Below are 21673 nucleotides of genomic sequence, written 5' to 3'. Positions count from 1 at the left end.
ACAGAGCGTGGCTAAGCATACAGAGACCGTGAGGAAATGGTACTAAACAAAAAAACATAGATATAACGTGATATAATAATGAAGTACCTCTAATAATATTGCAGCTATAGGCTAGTGAACAACGGTAATGTGTATTTGACTGTTTCACCACAAATTCAATCCACGGTAAAATATTAATTTTTACGTACTCCATTTGTATTGTTTTTTAGTCCAGAGAAAATACTCGCTTTGTTATTCACTAGTTTCTTAGAGTGTTTCACTAGGAACACAAGTCGACTTGAGTCATTGGTGAAAGGTAGCCACTCTATAATATGTAAGGGCCATGCTGGGCTGTGGGGTCCAGGCCTTTCTAATGAAAGACTATGTAATACTACCATGGCTCACCTATAGCTTAGCCCCCAGCGTGTAAACATAAACGCATTCATGTACTTGTATGTCGCTTAACAAAACTATAATCTCAACTAGCCCCTCTTAACATAATATTCATCTGTTAATCTAAATGAGAAAGAAAGCAATGGTGAGTTTAGAAGAGGAGAAGTAGATATTAAGCATTGACCAGGCTATCTTCCCACAATAGAGGTCCGGGGCTAGGGTTATCATCTGTCTGGCAAAAGGAGGACATGTCCTCTTTTTTTTTAATAATTTTATCCTGTCCGGCAGGCATTTTAAACATTTGAAATGACTGGCATTTCGCATTTCAACTAGAATTAATATGAATATTGAATAATGTGCGATATTATGCATAGAATATCTGAATAAATGGTGAAAACCTATGAAAGAATTTAATTGCTTTCAATGGTTGAAGCTGGAGCACATAAAAGCATAAAATATGATGACCTATTGACATGCATTGAATTCTTACATTCTAAAAATGTCACTATTCATAATTATAAGCTATTTTATCAATTTTATTCTGCAATGTACAAGGATATGCCAATCAAGTTAATTTTGACAAAGATTTAAGTTTAGATAAACAATTGGTGCAAATTCTTCAATTCCAGTAGTTCCACGAGCATTGAAGCTTTCTAAGAACTCTTAAAAATATGTCAATTCTATTTATTTATCCCAAATCACAAGGGAAGTACTGAGAGAGTATTTTGCCTAATATCTGCTCAATGGACAAAAGAATGAAATCACATGCTAACGGAGACAGTCAGAGGTATGTCCTGTGACCAGTTCCATAGTTACCAGTACTTGTTACAAGATAGTATAAGTTGGTCCCTTCAGGCTCTTGTGCACAAAGTGGGATCCACCGGTAAGTAGGGTATAGATGTAATACTGATCCAGCAACTAGTGAGAAAACTGACTAAGGTGAGCCATTGTTTTTATCTTTAATTTTGTTCATACCAATTTTTAAAAAGTCCTTCTTTTTTTCAGCAATATCCTCTTATTTTAGATTCCATTTCCTCCTATAGAATTTCTTCTCGTGGTAACCCTAGCCAGGGCACATGCATTACCGATTATAGACATCCTATTTTAATTATATTTTCATCATTTTCTTATGATTGACATATTGTCAGCCTTTTTAACTCCAACGGAAAAATATGTGCGGTGGACCTCTAATGCAGTGAGATGGCAGCCTAGCCGTGCTTACTACCTAATTACCAAAATGTAGATTGGAATTTTTCCATTGCTGGTTATGAACAAGTAGGTTACAATTTTGCGAGGATTGACTCTGGATCAGTCAAGCAGATTTAGCTGTTTGTAACGACCTCAACCAGTAAGAACTCTCCTTACTCAATTTTGTGATCACCGGAAGACGAAGATAGAGCCAATTCTCGAAACGTTATGATTTACTCTTTAATAATCAGCAATGGACTACATCTCTTCTAACATATACCGGTAATTAATCTAATATAGGAAAGTCAGGGAACAACTTTCCTTCAGCATATGCCTCATTGCTAATATGTAATTAGCCTGTATCACAGTTGTTGTCGTACTTCGTACTAAATGGTTGGCCTCTATGTATTGTTTGTGACAGTGGATGACTTAGCACAAGTTACTGACATATAAAAAGAAAAGTACCTACTGTAAGTACGAAGTGAAGGTCACAGAAGAGTACGCATTTAATGTAAAAGTGGCTGTTTGCACTATAAAATGCAATGTAAGTGCAATTTATTGCTATCAAAAACTTTATTACTATAACTTACTCTTTTAAGTTTAGGTTCTACAACAAAGGAAAATAATGCGAAAAAATCTGGTAAATAGGCCTATAATTATTATTTTAATTTTTGAAAATGAATACAAATACGTACTGCTATTCTTGAAGGACCAGATCTGTAAGAGTGCGCATATTTTCCTTCAAGAGTCCACACTAACGAGCGTCACATCATACAAATAAGCCTGATCCTTTATAGCTAGAACAGGCGTCATGCCACCACTATTCACAACTATTACACTGGACCCAGTTCTCATCAGACATCTCTCCACATTCTGCACAGAGAGTTTCTTTTACATGTTTGGAGGTTGAAGGTAAAGCCAGATCAGTAAGATGTACAGCATTTTATGCCCACAACAAGGAGGAGGAGAAGACTTGTCACTCTCATTCTTATTACTTTTTGGTTTCTAAGAATGGAAATACTGTCATAATTACAGATTTCTTGCTTTTTCTGGTATAGGTTGCTTTAGACTACAGCCACACCGAAGGAGGTTTGCTTATCACCTGGTGGTTGGGTAGTCTTCTAGGTAAGATACATGGCAGTGACACAGCCACACTAGGTGTCATTCCTTGCTTTTTTGTTCAACAGTGCAATATGCCTCTTTCAAAATTGACTAGAAAATTACTTTGTTAGGAAAATATGATTTGCTATGTCAACTGTCATGTTGGATGCATAATGTTAAACTTTCGTGAGTTACACCTCGGTTTAGTTATTGTGATGCATCCTTCCACAATTTCTTCAGTACCACAGCGCTTTTATGCAGCTCATTGGACTGATTTCGAAGTCTTCAAAAGTGTCTCTCATTTGAAAATAGCTGCTATCAATACATCATTCATATTATTTTCAATTATTATTACAGACAACAGTAATTTAACTAGTATGTAGGGAAAAATACTATTAGCTACCTGGTGACTACCAAGAGAGACTGGTTCATTGGTTCATTCGCTTGGATATTGCTGGGCACAACACACCAGGTTGGAGACAATGCTATGCGGCCAGTCCCGATTGTCCTGACTGTATTTTACTTGGATTATGGGTAATTTCATAACAAATCATTACAAAAGAGTGCAATTCTCAACCTTTGTATTCCACATTTAGAAGATGTAATTGTGTATAGAAAACAGTCGGTTTTAGATTTTTTTAGTGACTGGATTTCAAGCTATCATTCTTTGAAAATCGGTTAATATGTCAAATTTTTATCCACTGACCAGTTTTAAAAGTGCTATATTTTCAAAACCATTAAAGATGTAGTTGTTTGACAGATGTCATTGGTAGACTTATGAAGTGAGCTTCCAAATTATATATGACATGACTCGAAAAAATTGTTAAACTTTTCAAGGTCATCCAACATAATTCTGAAAAATGAATAGAAAAAAAAATGCCACCCTTAATTTTCTTTCAAAAAAATATATCGTTGCCATCCTTTTAAAACTTATTAACTTGATTTTGTGATTTTGAGTAGATGATGTCATCTAGTAATATGCGAGAGAGGGGAAGTTGAGGCACAAATTAACAGGTCGCACAGCAGCAGAGGCAATATAACTGGAGAATCCAAAGTGATAGAATGTTCGGAGTAGTGTCAAACCATTGGTTGCGAACGAGGCTACGATCTCAGTTGAGCAACAATCAACAATCGAAGCAACAATCAACAATCAATAAGTTAAATTGGAAAAATTTGCGAGTAATGTTGAGTGAAGAGAGACAGTGCACATTGTCCAGGAATATACTGTCTTCGCGCTACGAGTTGGCACGGGGAGTAGATAGGCGGGACGGGGGAACTTTACGCTACACTCTGACCTGAAAACTTCATCCACTTACTTGGCTACACGGGAACGGAGTCAGACATAAAAGATTCCGCATCTTCGGTGCTGTCGCTATGACTATCATTATCACATTTTTCAAAATTTCTGGAGTGTGATCTGTCCATGATAATCGTCTGTTTATGTTCCAGCCGTGTATATTAATTCGAATCTCTCAACAAAGCAATTAGCCCCACCACCCCCATCCTGATGAACAACAATGAGTGTTCTGGACACATTTACGGTAGTCAAAACTTCCGTAACATTTTTGTCGTGCCAGAACTTGGGAAACGTTAAATTGGTGGGCCTATCTATCCGCATTTCGTCCAGATACAAAATCGGTTTTTCCACTTTCCTAAGCTTTCTTCTTTGCTGTAGATATCTTCACGTATTCTAATTTACAGTGTTTTCCTCAATTTTTTTGCTGCACACTTCTTCCACCTGAAATCCTTTTTCTTCAGTATTCATCTTAATGTTGTCTTTCATTTCAAATCAATTTTCTCTTGTAAAAGGGTAGACGTTTGTTGCAGCTTGGTACTATTTTTTTACTTGTTATTTAACGACACTGTAATAACAACTAGCTTCTTCAGTGTCGATTAAATTGATGATGGCGAGATGGTATTTGGCGAAATGAAACCAAGGATTCGCCATAGATTACCTGACATTCGCCTTCCGCTTGGGAAACCTTCGGAAAAACCCAACCAGATAGTCAGCGCAAACTGGAATCGAACTCACTCCCGAGCACAACTGCAGATCAGCAGGCAAACGCGCTACCTCCTGAGCTACGCCGGTGGCCCTCTTTCTTTTTCAATTATATCTTTTTTGTCAATCTCCCATCGAAGTCATCTACATTTGCGTTTCGGTAGTCTGGACGTTTACATTTTTTTTCTCCCTCAGGTGTCGACAACGCACTTTCTTCTGTGCAGTCTTTCATTTCATTCCTTATACGCTGTATTGTTCTTGTGGATAGATTAGAGTACTTTTCTACCTTTGCTGTAGGTTTCGTAAGAGGAATGCAAAGGCACTGTTGTTCTTTTTCTTCATCACAGAATTATTTTGCACTTCAATAATATTCCTTTCTTCGCTATAGATTGTTAATCCTTGTTTCCTCTTTGTCGACATACGAGTACTTACAATAAACAAAAAACTGCTATAAACCTAAATAACAGTATACAATAACATAAATTCTATTAACTATATTATTATCAACACTATTAACACGAAAAGCAAAGGATAACTAAAGCAATACAAGATTTGTGGTATACTGAAAACAATTGTCTTGTTGAAACTAATAAAACACTACAGTAAAAACCCCACTATTATTTTCACAAAGTCGCAAAGATTCATAGACACGTGCAGTAGATGTTTGTGAAAAAGGAATATTGCAGTGAACAGCGCGGTGCGCATGCGCGACTGTTTCCCCTCCGCCCCGTCTAAGTACTTCAGTCGCCTTCTCCTGGCGTGACAACAGTACAGTCTGATCCGTTTGGTTATGGATAATATTAATTTATTATTATAAAGCTATTATGATAGTACAGACGTGGACAAATTATTAACAAAATTGACGATTTTTATGATAATTCTGTTTACAAAATTTGACTTTTCAATTTAAACTACAGTTGACAATTTTGCATATTTCCATCATTACAGTAGACAGAAATATGCAAAATGTCAACTGTAGTTTAAATTGAAGAGTCAAGTTTTGTAAAAATATATAATAAAAATCTTCAATTTTGCTAATAATTTGTAAATTAGCAAAAATTTCAACTGGATTGAAGAGTCAAATTTTGTAAAAATATAAAACAAAAATCTTCAGTTTTGCTAATAATTTGGAAATATCCAAAATGTCAACTGTAGTCCAAATTGAAGAATCGAATTTTGTAAAAATATACAATAAAAACTTTCAGTTTTGCTAATAATTTGTCAATATGCAAAAATATCCAATGTAGTCCAAATTGAGGTGTTAAATTTTGAAAAATATACAATACGAATCTTTAATTTGGCTAATTATTTGGAAATACACAAAAATGTCAACTGTAGTCCAAATTGAAAAATCATATTTTGTAAAAATATATAATAAAAATCTTCAATTTTGCTAATAATTTGTCCACGTCTGTAGTGTCGTGAGGACGGCGGTACGATCATCCACTCCTCCTCTTTATCTTTCTTATATTGGCTGCTTTCGCCAGGTGGACGGCACATTGGAAGGATTGGATGTGCGCAGTGGAAGACTTTTAGAAATGAATAGTGTGAATTTGTAAAACAAATATAATTAACAATAATAAGTAACAATGTACATAAATGGAAAATGAAATAACAATAAATATGAAATAGGTGAATGAAAATAGGACAAACTAATCTGAAATGATATCCCCAGGATATGTAAATCATGTAAGTATCACAAGGCTGGGGCCAACACACTTATAAGTGATAAAACGATCTAATATGGGCGTCTCTCGATAATCAGTGACTAACCTATTAACCATATGTACATGAACCACTCTCTAAATATATATATATATTAACTATCTGAGTATGAATCTGAACACAACACCCAGCCAGCACATTAACTTAATACACGATCCATTCGACCATAGATACCACTCAATCTGACTAACCAAACTATAAATACATGTACACTCAATAAGAGACAAACTCTACCCAGCATAAGGCATTACATGACTGATCACTATACATTACCCATTGGTTCAGTAGGAAACATTTCTTGTTGGTTATATTATGATTAAAAGATGGGAGTTTCCATATATGACGGTCAACAATGCATAATCCTGAAAGCACAAATGAAAATGATGAAAATGGCTATTACAAATCAACTGTGGGCACAATATGTTCTTTGGTATGGTAAATTTGAGAGTGTTAAAAGAGTTCAAAGGAATTTCGACGTGCGTAATGTACCTAAATACGATTCCATAATGTTGTGATATCGACATTTGTAGAAACAGGTTCTATGTTAAAAAAACACACAGTAAGTTGCAGGTGAAACCCAGTACATGAAGCAGCTATCTCTTGGCTTGGTCCCCAAACTCCCCAGATCTAACCCCTCCCGACTTCTTCATGTAGGGTTTGGTTAAAGACATCGTCTATTCACAGAAACCCTGGAACATTGATGATCTGAGAGTAAAAATTACTCAAGCTTTTCAACAAATCACCCCTCTTATGTTACAACAGACATGCGCTGAATTGTATCACTGTTATGAGTTGTGCAGGGCGCGCAATGGGGGTCATGTTGAGTTCTGAAGAATCTCCCATCTTTTAGTGTTGTATGCACAAAGTTTCAACAAATAAAGTTCAGTAGTAAGTGTTTTACGGTTTTTTTATTTTATCCATACCCAAACAGATCACCCCGTACAATGCAAATGTGAGTAGGTGCATAAGCAATGGATATACTACATCCAACATCCCATTCCGACAGGCATATTCACACATAAAACTTGCACCTGTCTCCACAGCATACCCAAATATTATTATTTTTTTAAGTGTACTCCTTTGTGAAAATGTATCATTTTTGGTAAAAAAAAAAAAACCCACAGTTTTAGTTTTTAAAATTAAAAAAAAATTGTTTATGATCTTAGGAAGCTCTGGGACAATTTTCATGCACTTATGCTCCTCCAGTTGCAAGTTTCGGTGGTCATTTTTAAAAGGCATTGGCATGTTTTTATATTCATTTAAGATGTTTCAAACTCATTTTTCTCTGCTTTTGTTTTTTGCACATTTTGCTTTGTTGAAAATACTATTTCTTTATCAAATTTGTATTACACGATATGTGAATGATTTTTTGTTTTTTAAATTTCTTTAATATGTGTTTAAGAAACCATACTATCAAATTTTACTTTAAATCTCGAATTTTTAAAAACAACTATTAATTTTCTTTTGCAGGAGTTACATATTTTTTGGTTGTTTTTAGAGTTGACAGTAGGGGGTCAGAGGCTGATTGGGGTTTTCCTGTTTCTGATCAAATAAAAAACCCTGATATTTAACCCTTGTGGTTAATTTTGGTGAAATCTGGAGGGCCTAACTAGTCAAATTCACTCTCCTCACCTGCACACTGGGCCCCCCTGGGATCTTTTAAGATAGAAAAGAGAGAGTGGTGTGTGGAGAGCAAGGGGAAGCTACCACACTTGTCTTTCCCAAGAAAAACTGCAAACATGGCATGATGAGTCTTTCCACAGTAAAAGATTACAGATGTAAACTATCCCCCTCATTCAGATGTCAGGAAGGGAGATACTGGGGACATTAATATATAAATAGATCATATGTGGAGACTAAGAGGAAGACAGAAAATGGCAGATAAATATGAACGAATTAATATAATTTTTTCGTTTCCTTTTTCTTTAGAGAGGTAAATGAAATGAAAGTGCTGGATAGTAAGTTTTTTTTTTTCCTTGTTTGAAAGTTATAAATACGCCTGTGGAATTTTAAGCAAAAATGTTAGAATTTATAGGAATAATAGAGATTAAAAAAAAAAGATTTAAATAAAAAAAAACGTTAATAATTTACTCATTCTTAAATCAAAATTAGATGAAATTTGGTATACGCTCTATTTATAAGAAGTACAATAATTGTACAAAATTTCAGACTTCTACTTTTATTTGTGTAGAAAATTGAAATTTCACCTCGGTGTACTCTTAAGTTTATTTATACACTCATTAACATCTAGATCATATTGCATGTGTAGGATCTTTGGGTATGTCAGTAGACTGTGGATTATTGTGCTTCTCTTTTTCTATTGTCGTGCATTATGTAGGATTTGTTTTTATTTTGAAGGTAAAGGTAGCCCCTTCATATGCCATGAAGGCACTTGGGGTTGGGGGCATGAAGGTAGAGCCGCATGCTTTCTTGACCTCAGCACTAGAATGAGGTGGTGCGGTCGGAGCGTGGTGCCCTGGGAAAGACCTGGTACTCAATTTGATAGGAAATTGATTGAACCTTGGGGCCATTCTGGAAAATCACGTCTCTACCCAGGATCGAACCCTGGACCTTCCAATTTATAGCCAGCTTCTCTATCACCTGAGCTGCCAGCTGTATTCATTTTAACTGATTATGAACATGATGATAATCATGTTTAAGACAGTGATGAATCGTGGTATGTAAATTTTCTATCTGGCATTTGCCTTTCTGACTGAGGGAAACCATGAAAAACCTCAGACCTCAGTCAGATTGGCTGGCCACGGAATTTGAACCTCTGACCTCTCAAATACGAGTCTAATGTGTTACCACTGAACCACCTCGCTCGTTTGCAGCATCCTTATGTTGCGTCAGTACAAACTAATAATCAGTGTAACAGTGTTATCACAATTTAAATCTCGAAACAACTTTTATTTACTTTTGTACCACTACCTTAACAATCACAACCCATTTCTGATATTTAAGTGTATATTATTTAGTAATTTAGTCAATATCACCAACTCTACTTTTCCAACCAAGTGCACTTATGTTGTACTAAAATTTATAACTTCTGACAGTGTGGTGGTCCCAAATTCAAATTTCAAACGTAGATAGGACATTGAATGACAGATAAAATATATTATTTAAAACAAAATCCAAAGAGCGCATTTTCTATAAGTGAAGGTCAAAGATCATAATGGCTGAACTTAACATTTGAAAAACTAGTAATATACCCATGCAAAGGGTATGAAATCAGCTTTCTAACAGTTTTTGAATCAACTCTTTACACTCAATAGGTCCCAAGTTAGAGTAATCTTTATACCACAAGTCATGATGCAAATATGAAAAATATTTGAACTTTGCAATAGTATTGTGTCAAAATGGATTCATTTACAGCGTTAAGAATGTACAGGGACATCGTTTTATTTTTACTTCAATTTTTGTTGTACCTGAGTTTTTGAATGTACTTAACTCCCACCACCTCCAATCGTCCATACACAGAACCAAGACCACGTATGCAGTCAAAGTCACCTTACGGTCATAGTAAACAGTACTGAGTGAGTATAGTACATTCCAGAAATATATTCACGTTTTCCAGTGACGAAAGAGCTTTCAATATTGAATCATATTTTCGCACAGGTACTGTCATCATTTGCCTATGTCGCATTCCAGTTTCCCCCACCCGCATCTGCTCGTCCCTCTGTAAAGGCTAGTGGCTGGACTGTCTTAGCTCTTTTCTGAAAACATTAATTTCTGTTAGGAATTGGACGTCTATGTAATATTATACAACTGTTTAAAATAACTTAAATAAAAGGGCCTCGTTAAATAATTACCAGTCACGTATTTTCCCCCTTGCTATGACTCTGCGACAAAACCACTTGGACGGACAGATAGCATGTCTGAGTAATTTTATCTTTTCGGATCGGGCAGAAATGGAGATTGAATTTACAGTATGTAAGGCACTCTTTTATAGAGTAGGTACAGAATTATTTCAACATGAGTTACTAGTACGAAGGACGAAATTGGTAATTGTAATTTTATTAGGTACAATGGTCTATAGTGCGATAATATGCACAAAAGAACTGAAACCTGTATCGAAATGAATGGCCATCATTTTCAAAAATGTGTTTAAATATCCATATTATGATTATTTTTCAATTTAATTTCATTCTCTGTATTGTACGCTAATGTGCTGTAGACAGTATAATATACACTGCATAATGAATACGTCCAATTGGATAGCTCATTTCATGAGTAAAAACACTTATTGTTAATACAGTACTGTATTTTGATTAAACAAAAACCTAATGAAAATTATCAAACTCCAAATCGCTGTATTTCCTAGTTTATGTAAATGGATGAATTACTTTTCTTCCTTCCTATACATAGTAAAGTGATTTGTTTGTATTTTATGCCAGTATCATCGAACTCCAGTCATGGAAGTGGGTAGCAAACAGTGTTTCCGGTTCTCAACTGTTAATCCAAAGCTATAGCCAGGTTAATATTAGAAATGTTAGTAAAAATAAGGTGATGTCCCTGTACAAGGGTACGTACCTCCATGTGGTCTACGAACAGACAAAGTTTCATTAAAATATGAAAGAGTCAGATTGTGAGTTGTATTGATTGGATGTGGAATGATCTTTACTAATCCATGCAGCTCCCAACTACCAGGTGATACACAAACCTTCTTCAGTGTGGCTGTAGCTTTAGGAAGAGGGTGCAGTGTTTCCAGTGGAACTGACAAAACAACTGGCGGATGATATTGTTCATCATTTGTGTAGGTTTGTTATCACAAAGGGATTCTTCATATTCCTGTGAGAAACCTGACCTCTGTGTCACAGACGAAGGTTGAAAATATTGCCTTCCATATTTGAACATTTTGTACCACCTATGAGCAGTAAGTACTAAATAAGGTAGATTTCCTACAAGCCTGCTGTAACGTTTCATATACCTCAGCACACAACTTTTTAAGACACTGAGCTAAATTTCAGAGCAGTGTATTCCTCACACATTGACTCATTGTACTATAAGCAAAACTAAACATGTCTCAACTTGACTGGATGTCGCAGGTTAAAGCTGGAAATAAATAAATAATAAAATAAACAAATTACACCCAAAACTTCAATACACACTAGAAACATCTAACCACCCCATACAACACAAACATGCTGCATTCAGAACAATGGTACACAGATTACTCAACATACCCATGAACCAACAACACTACAATGAAGAAGTGAACACAATCAAATTCATAGCACAAGAAAACGGATACAATTCAAACATAATAGACAGCATCATAAGGAAAACAAAACAAAAACTTAACAAACACATAAATACACAAAACACAACACAAACACAAGAACACAAGAAATACATCACACTAACATATGAAAACAAAAGCACACATAAGATCGCATCTTCATTCAGAAAACAGAAATACAACATAACATACAGAACAGAAAACACACTACAAAGACATCTCAACACACAAAAAACACGAACAAATAAATACGACCACACAGGTGTATACAAACTCACATGTAATAGTTGCGACAAGTTCTACATAGGACAGACAGGCAGATCATTCCAAACTTGCTACAAAGAACACATTAAAGCTATAACCAGAGGACACAATACATCTACATACGCCGATCACATAACCAATGCCAACCATACATACAATAACATAAATACGGACATGGAAATCCTACACACACAACCCAAGAACCAAAAACTCAACACACTAGAACAATATGAAATATACAAACACACTAAAACACACCCCGATCAAATCCTCAACACACAGATCAATTTCAGTACACACACACTATTCGACTACACAATCCAACACATTCCAACAATAAAACACACCCTCCTAACAGGCAGAGAAGTTCGAGATGACGCCACGATCTAGTAGGCTCTGATGATGGTGCGTGATGCACTGAAACAGCTGTAAGCCGGAAAAATATTACATATTTAACACGAGTAAGTCCACTAGTTCATCAATTAATTTATATTCAAGTGTTAAAAGTGGTGTACGCAAGATTCAAAATGGATTAAATTAAAAAATCTGTGAGTTAAAAAAATCATGATCACTTATTAGGTAGATAGGTAGGTAGGTAGGTAGATAGGTAAATAAAATGGACAGATAGATAGATGGTGAGTAGGTAGGTAGGTAGGTACATATTGAAATATCATTAACATAAAGTTAAAACAATGGTATCTAAAACTTAATGTTACTGAATTCATCGACACTGTAGAGAGGAATCACGATCAATGCCTTTCTCACTAACCTTTTGAAAGTAAAAATGACATTTCTTATATGCATGGGTAAAAAATTATGAACTTTATCTGATATGGAAATAAAACTATTGATTGTAGTACTATAGGCATACTTGTACTTGGTTAAATATATATTGAGACTGAAATGGATTGGATAATCATGAATAGATGAGCAAGTAGCAAGATTATGTATGTTACGCTTAACATAAAGAAGGCAGTCGAGAGTAAACATTGATGGTAAAGTAAGTATTCCTAGTTGAGCAAAAAGTGGTTTACAATGAGTTCTAGAAGACGTACCACAGATAATTCTCACTGCTGTCTTTTGAAGAATAAACAGCTTGGAAACATATACTGTTACCCCACAGAAGGGTCCTGTAACTTAAGTAACTATAAATATGGGCATAATAAACCTTAACTAAACATTTATAAGATAAAGTTTGTCTAAGGATTCGTGACATGAAAATTTCTTTATTAATTTTTCTTAACAAGATATTCAATGTGTGTACTCCAGCCCAGACCAGTTTAGAGGGTGAATGCCAAGAAATTTAACTGCAAAGAACAAGTCAGTAATATTTCTGTTCAATGAAAAATTAATATCTACTGTCTTATTAGAATTAATGCTGAGTTTATTGGCATCACACCAGTATTTTATCGTGGACAATGTATTGTCAAGCTGTCTTTTCATTGAAACATCTTCTCCTGAGAAAGTCCAAATGCCAAATCGTCAGCAAACCTGAAAGTGTCGTGGCAATCATCCTCATTGCTAGTTTGGAGATCATTTATATATATAATGAAGAGCACAGGACCAAGAACAGAAACCTGAAGGACACCAAACTTGACAAGTTTAAATTGAGACATTGCACCATTACAATAAACAGATTGGAGTCTGCCTGTTAGATAAAAATTAAAAAAACATAATACTAGAATTATTAAAACCATAAAATTTCAGTGTTTTTAAAAGAAAGTGATGGGAAATGGTGTCAAAAGCTTTGGTAGAGTCGTAAAAATCGCCAACAATTAACCTTGATTTTGGTGAAGCACCAAAGCACTTCCCCACAAATTTAACTATGGCTTCAGTTGTATTGTGGGAAGAGCTAAAAACCATATTGATAAATAAACAGACAATTATTGAACAGCATACATATAGCTCCTAAAATGTTCGTTTACTTTTCATTCCAACTCAAGCGAGGTCAGTCAAATGAAAACGAGAAATAATTTTTTTCTCCACAGAGGAATTTTATTTCTCAAAATGCGAGTAATCTCCATCTGTGTTTAGGCACTTATCCCACCTGCTCACTAGATTTTTGATACCTTGTTCATAAAAGTCTTTTGGCTGCTGATGGCACCACTGCTGCACTGCCTCAATCAAGTCACTGTCCATTGCAAACTGGCGCCTTCTGAGGTCACTTTTGAGCTTTCCGAAAATCTGGAAGTCGCAAGGTGACAAGTCCACTGTAAGGGGGATGTTCGAGCACCTCCTAGCACTAGTTCCGAATGGTGCCCATGGGGTACCGAGCTATGTGTGGTCGTGCATTGTCGTGTAACAAAATGACACCTTCACACAAATGTCCAGGTCACTTGTTTTTGACGGCATGACGCAATTCAGTATGGAGAATTTCGGAGTATCAAGCAGAGATGACAGATTCTTCTCTCTCCATGAAGTGACAGAGTAATGGACCCTCTGAGTCAAATAACAGCATGAGTATCACCTTGCCTGTGGTTGTGAAATTTCTAAACTTTTTTGGACGTGGTGATATGTCGTGCTTCCATTGCATGCTGTGTCGCTTGCTCTGCAGTTCGTAGTGCTTGCACCATGTTTCATCCGCTTTCACAATACCGTTCCAAGAAAGCTTCTCCCTCCATAATGCATCAGATGTTGCTAACTCAGTCCCGTTCCTTGTTATTTCTGCTCACCTGCGAGACATTTTGGCACCCACTTTGTGCTCACTTTACAGTACTTCAAGCGGTCGTGAATTATTGAGTATGCAGAGCCATGACTGATATTCAGGTTCTGAGCCACTTTGTCCACTGTACACCTGATCTGCCGAGATGAGATTGTCTGCTGCAACAACATTTTCTTCCATGATGACTGTGTGAGACTGGCCAGGGCGCAGGCCGTTCTTCAGTGATGTTTGCCCTTGTTGGTATCACTTTGTCCACTCATGCACTAAGGCGCACGACATGCAGTTGTTCACATACACCTTCTTCATACGGTGATGAATTTCAATTGGTGAAAACACCTTCAGCTGCTAGGAACTGCACCACACTACACTACGAGAACTTGGATGCTTCCGTTACTGAGAATGTCATCTTCGTCTTGCTGCTACGCATCACTCCCTGCACATGCAGGTTGTCCAACCTTGGATAATACAGCAGTCAGTCAGTAGTATCAACTCGAAACCTTTTCTTCATGGCGGTACATAACCTAATTGTTGGCAGTCGATTTCTCATGTTCATTTGACTGACCCTCGTAGCTCCTAAAATGTTCGTTTACTTTTCATTCCAACTCAAGCTGTGTAACTTCAATTAAATTCAGTTTTAAAATTTGCCGCTAAAGATATGGTTTAACTTGTTAAATTAATAACTTTTACCATTTTACTGTGTTAAACCATTCATTCATTTAGTGTTCTGCCCAAGGGCAGTTCTTTCACTGCAAACCCAGCTTTCTCCAATCTTTCCTATTTTCTTATTTCCTCTTTATCTCCTCGTATGATCCCTATATCTTAATGTCGTCTATCATCTGATATCTTCTTCTGCTCTGAACTCTTCTCCCGTTCACCATTCCTTTCAGTGCATCCTTCAGTAGGCAGTTTATTCTCAACCAGTGACCCATCCAATTCCTTTTCCTCTTCCTGATCAGTTTCAGCATCATTCTTTCTTCATCCACTCTTTCCAACACAGCTTCATTTCTTATTCTGTCTGTCCACTTCACATGTTCCATTCTTCTCCATGTCCACATTTCAAATGCTTCTATTAGCTTCTCTTCACTTCGTCGTAATGTCCATGTTTCTGCTCCATACAGTCCCATACAAAGCACTTCACTAGTCTCTTCCTTGGTTCTTTTTCCAAGGTCTGCAGAAGATGCTCCTTTTTCTATTACAAGCTTCCTTGGCCGTTGCTATCCTCCTTTTGACTTCCTGGCAGCAGCTCATGTTACTGCTTATAGTACACCTCAAGTACTTGAAGCTGTCCACTTGCTCTACTACCTCATTTAGAAATCGCAAGTTTATCTTCTGTATTTTTCTTCCTATGACCATGCTCTTCGTCTTATTTCCATTTATATTAATGAAACTATTAAGTTACGTTGTCTAGTGACTAGTATTGGCAGGAACTTTACACCATTATCAATTCCCCTCCAAAAAACAACTCATTAGGTAAAGTACCATCATAGTTTCATTATTATAAAAGATATTAATTTAACAAGTTTAACCATAGACCTATCATTAGTGATATGTAAGTATTAAAAGTGCATAATCAAGAATGAATATTTAAAATTTGGTTGGTTTCTTTTTATTATATTGAATAAGCTTAATTGAAAATAAAATGAATATTCCACAAATACATGGTAATTCAGTAAGAGAGCAGATAATGCTCTTAGTTTAAATTAGCTAGTTATCTTTTTTTTTTTTTAACTAGGCCTAGTACTTTTCCTAGATATAACAGAAATGAGTCCTGCACAGTAGCATCGTGGTCTAACAAGCAAACATTCTAATGGGGACAGTGGCCAAAATTTGTATAAGTACAAATTATGTAAGTACAATATTAATATTTATGAGGGCCATAAAAAATAAGTTCGCCAGGGGCCATTAACAGAAAGAAAACAAAATGTCATTGAAAAAATTTGTTGGAACAGACACAGCAATTGTTGAGCTATTCTTCAACATATTCTTCACCAGAATTGAGACATTTCATCACTTCAGTTCTTAATGGTTCTATCTCCATTTAAAAAAAATTGAGTTAATTGTAGAATGTAATTCTTACTGTAAGTTTCTGAATCTATCATAATATGCTAAGAATTTGAACAGTAAGACAAAAATCAACAATTCTTTTTGTTATAACCCCATAAGTGTGATGTTATTCAGTTCCTTTTAGTTCCATGTCCATAAGGCAATCAAAATTCTAGAATCACATCATGTGACTGAACCAACAATATGACAACCATGGAAGAAGAAATTCTGAATTTAGAAAATTATGATAATGATTTAAATCAGTAGGTAAATAATAAAATAAAAAAATATTTGTGTTTATGTGCATGTTTTTTAGTTTTAATAAGTATTTACATTAATTTTACAGGACCTGTTAACTTATGACTTTATTGCATTGAAGTTTAAGATGTATAGGCTAATCTATTGGCTCGTGTCAATAATTGTAATGTGAACTTCATGTAGGCCTAACGTATTTCATAAGATAGCTTACAGTGGTACAATGCATTATAATATGCCCTTTCAACTGTTTCGGCTTTCAGTGAATCATATTTAAAATATTAATATTGTACTTACTTAGGCTACATAAACTGCTTGCCATTTATCAACATGCCACCTTTCTGAACGTTCTATCTTTTTTGTATTGTTAAGAAGAAAGAGGGATCCTTCTAGTTGAAAGAAAAATATGGCACTTTTACCATTTATGAACAGAAACAGACAAGTAGAATTCATTGAGTAGAAATTTTCAGAGCCAGGTCACAGTTTAGTGCAGGAGATAGATGCTGTGCACAGTGTCATAGAAACAAAACTGCGATTCACAGAAATATTTAGTACTGTTTCATTATTACGAAATCTTCAATGCATTAAAACCAGGTTTATTCATTTAATGGTACATGAAATGAAGTGTCAAGACTTCAGCTGTCAACAGTTAACATGAAATTTTCCAACATTCCCTAGGTGAAGGTGAAGCATATTCTGTACACACAGGAAAACTTACTACAACTTCAATGTAGATTAGGTTTTGATTCACAGTTAATTTCGGTAAAATTAGTAAAAGATATAAAAACAAGGGCATCAGCTGTGTCACACAATCATTAAACGATCTTGAAAAGCATACCTGTGGCAGCTCGAATAAAAGAGACTGTAAAAGTATCAGAAGAAAAGAAAACAAATCTAAAATCAACGTTACAATACATGCCTGCAGTTATGTTGAATATTATAAGAAAACTGTTGGAATCATATTTTGTAAAAGAGAGAAAAAATAAATTGGAGATACACCCTTTATGAATGTTACAAATTTCTATTTCTTTTCACTTTTGGGTTCTATCTCCAACACAAATTATGCTCCCGAATTACTATGTTGCAACATTTATTCATTTTTATTGATTGATTATAAGTGTTTTACAAAATACACCTTAGTTATAATACTTAGTTCATTAGAACCGATTATAGTATTCCATAATTAACTCATCAAACTGCAATTCACATTTTCTCAGTTGTCCACGTAGTGGAGATAGAACCATTAAGAACTGAAGCGACAATTTGTAATATCATGAGATCGACAGAGATGCGCAGACGGCTGTTAGATGCTGGTTCCGATCCCGGGCAGTTGACTTCTACGATACAAGGATACAAAAATTGATCCTATGGTATGACAAATGTCTCATTTCCAGTGGGGAATATGTTGACAAATAGCTCAACAATTACTGTATCTGTTTAAATAAATCTTTCCATGCAATTGTGCTTTTTTCTGTAAATGGCCCCAGGGAAAATCATTTTCTTGATGGCCTCGAAATTGCAATCGAGTGGCCAAAATTTCTGTAAACACTTCTTTTGACATTATTAACATGGTGGAAGAAAAAAATGTAACTTTTTAATCTGCCCCCATCATAATGTTTGCTTGTAAGACAGCATGCCTAGAAGTCACATTATGGAATGCATGCTGTTTCGAATCCTGCCGAGCATCATGGAGAAAGTATGATTTAAAAAGTCAACTGGTTGATGGGGGGGGGGAGATGCTGTTGAGAATGGCACTCTTGATTGTTAATGTGTGTTATGTAGTCTGTGGTAGGTATTAGAGCATATAAGAAACTCTGGCAGTGTGAATTTTGTGCCTTGCAAGAATAAGATAAGAATGTCATGAAGAATGATTAACAAAAGTAATTGTTAATCACTAAGGCTTAAAGAAATTCAATTTTTATTTATAGTTTTGAAGGATATTAGTTTAAAATTAATGTAAAACCTTTTAAAAATATTAATTATTAATGTATATAAAATTAGGTCCATTATAGATATTGATGATAAAATGGAATAGTGAATATTTAATTGATGGTTTATACAGTACGTAGGAGGGAGAGTCAAAAGGTAACCTTAATAATTGTTTTATTAATTGAATATGTACAATAAGACTACAAACACTTCATACTTTTCAGCATAGTTTAACAGGAACACTTGCATTGAACGTAGTGAGGACTATGTTGAAAAGTGATGTAGTGTTTGTAGTCTTATTGTACATATTCAATTAATAAAATATTTAATAAGGTTACTTTTTGACTCTCGCTTGTATAATAAATATCAGTAATTTAATGACACCCATATTTAAACTCCATTGACTATTAAAAGATACTGAAATATTGAAGCATTTGTTATGATAGAATGAAAAATGGAAGAGGAAACCGAAATACTCTGAAAAATCTATCCATCAATCGTTTTGTCTGTCACAGATCTCAAAGAATCTACCAGATCCTAAATTTTTATGATGAGAAATGTTTATTTGGTCGATTTATGGTTAGGTATCCTTAGTAATGAATGTAAACAAAATCTACACAATACTGGACATAGCTTAGGAGGAATGTTTGCATAATCTGTGACAATACTTTCTGTACATTTTCTCCAAATCAGAGCTGAAAGTTTTTGCCGTTAATGATCTCCGAGTTAACAGAAGGAGGAAAAAACCAAATTAGCTGAATTTATAATAGACCAATAATGAAGTGTGTATAACTATTATCATCTTAATTATTACGGCCCTACTAAATTCAACCATGGAAGTTACTGTCGATCTTACTGAGGGAAGCATGAGCCCATAATATTTTAAGTTAAAGTGGTGGTAGTAATTGAAGTTAGTCATTTTTTTGAGTGTAACAAGTGGTCAGTGATCAGTGTTTTCACAGTGATTAATATATACCCGAACTTCTTACCTGTTAATAGAAGATTGACAGGGATAATGTAAAAAATAACTCTCCCTGGCAAAATAGAAGATTGACTGCGAAATTGTGAGAGATGGGGGTAATGTAAAAAATAATTATTCCTGGCAAAATAGAAGATTGACAGGGACAATTTGAGAAAGAACCAATCCCTGGTTAAATATTTAGTATTCTCTTTCAAAAGAAGTTAACTAATTGGCAATGCAATTTTCTGTTTGAACCCAACAGTAATTTCCAAGGACGCATTCGAAAACGTACATCGGACATTTATTGCCTCCAGGGATCTATAGAACCTTGAATGATATGGCAGAAAGAACATTCTAGCCTATATAATGGGGAGGGGGAAATAAACAAATCTATAACTTTATAGAAAAGATAAATGGATTTAAATATGTGCCTTTTACTTTCCATTGTGATAAGATCACTTAAATGCTTTTGTAGGAAAAAAGGTGATCTTACAAATGGCAAAAATAAATGCAATATAGTGACAGTAATCACATAAATAACTGCCAGTTTTCAAACCATCATACTTCCTTACTATTCCCTCCAATTATTTTAACCAGTTAGAATGTTTTCTCTCTTATATAGATTTCCTAGCTGCCAATATCGTGTCACAACCGGCATAGCTCAGGCAGTAGCACGCTTGTCTCTAATCCAGAATTGCACTCAAGCGTGGATTTGATTCCCGCTTGGGCTCATACCTGGTTGAGTTTTTCCCCCGAGGTTTTTCATAACCATATGGCAAATGTCAGAATCTGTGACGAATCCTGAGCATCATCTTGCCAAATACCATCACACTATTACCAATTCTATGGATGCTAAATAACCCAGTAGTTGATACAGCGTCATTACATAACAAAGTAAAAAATCTTCTTAAGTTTTTCCTTTTACTAGTAGTTCTTTCTATTGTGGTGTATAGTCACATTCTTTAATATGTGTAATATGATGCTTCAAAAAGACAGTTGAAATATTTTCAATCAAATTTATATTTCATATTAATTTTTTTTTTTTTGCATACAAATGTAATATACTTTACAAGAGTGAAACAAGAAACTCAACTTCAAAGAAGATTGTCAGTTTATAATTTGCAAAAAATGCTGTGTAACTTTTCTTCATGCATTTGAATATGAATATTTTTACTCATACAAAATACACAACAAACACTTATACATATGCAATTTTACATGTTCAGCCTTATGACTGTCTGCTCTAGTCGTCCTAAAGATGGTCATTAGAAAGGATTAGCATTTCAGTTAGTGCTGTTGATCGATCAAAATATTTAATCAATTAACTATTTGAATTTAATTGATTAATTGGTAGATTAATCGAATTTTGCTCGAGTTGAAAAAATGTTTTAAGATACTGTAATACAACAATTATTGTTAAAATTAACTTGGTGTTCGATGATTAACATAAGTATTAAATTCATGTTGTATATATGTATATATTGTATCGTTATATTATAAATAGACATCGGATTTTTAGGCACTAAAAATTGCAGTTTTAGGCGCCTAAAATAAGCTAAAAATTTGTAAAATTAGGCTCTATTTTAATGAAAATAGGCATTTTAGGCACATCAAGGTATCATACTTATTTCTTTCACTGAAATTTTTAGTTATACACTAAAATACGCACAAAAAAGTATGTTTAAACATTAAAAAAAGAATACTATATTATATTTATAAACAGAGCTGCACAAATTTAATATATTGAAATTAATGAAATAATGATTATTGATATCAAGATTACTCATTTTAAGTTATTGAAATTCAGTTCCATGCTCAGACTTTATTATAATTATCTGCACAGTACACCACCAGAATTTTTTCTAAATTCTCCACAGTTAACCTTTGCCTTTTGTCACTGAGAATCATTTTGAAAGCAGAAAAACTTCTTTC

At 34.8% G+C, this 21673-nt stretch overlaps 1 protein-coding gene across 2 annotated transcripts in view; it reads left to right on the top strand.

The window, feature by feature from the left end:
- Positions 1-21673, top strand: part of Dsor1 (mitogen-activated protein kinase kinase 1) — a 90648-nt gene that overhangs the window by 1380 nt on the left and 67595 nt on the right. The window lies entirely within an intron of this gene.

The sequence above is a fragment of the Periplaneta americana genome, chromosome 11 (genome assembly GCF_040183065.1).
Source record: "Periplaneta americana isolate PAMFEO1 chromosome 11, P.americana_PAMFEO1_priV1, whole genome shotgun sequence".
Lineage (NCBI taxonomy): Eukaryota > Metazoa > Arthropoda > Insecta > Blattodea > Blattidae > Periplaneta > Periplaneta americana.
Note: the sequence above shows the minus strand (reverse complement) of the source record. Positions and strands in the feature narration are given on the sequence as shown.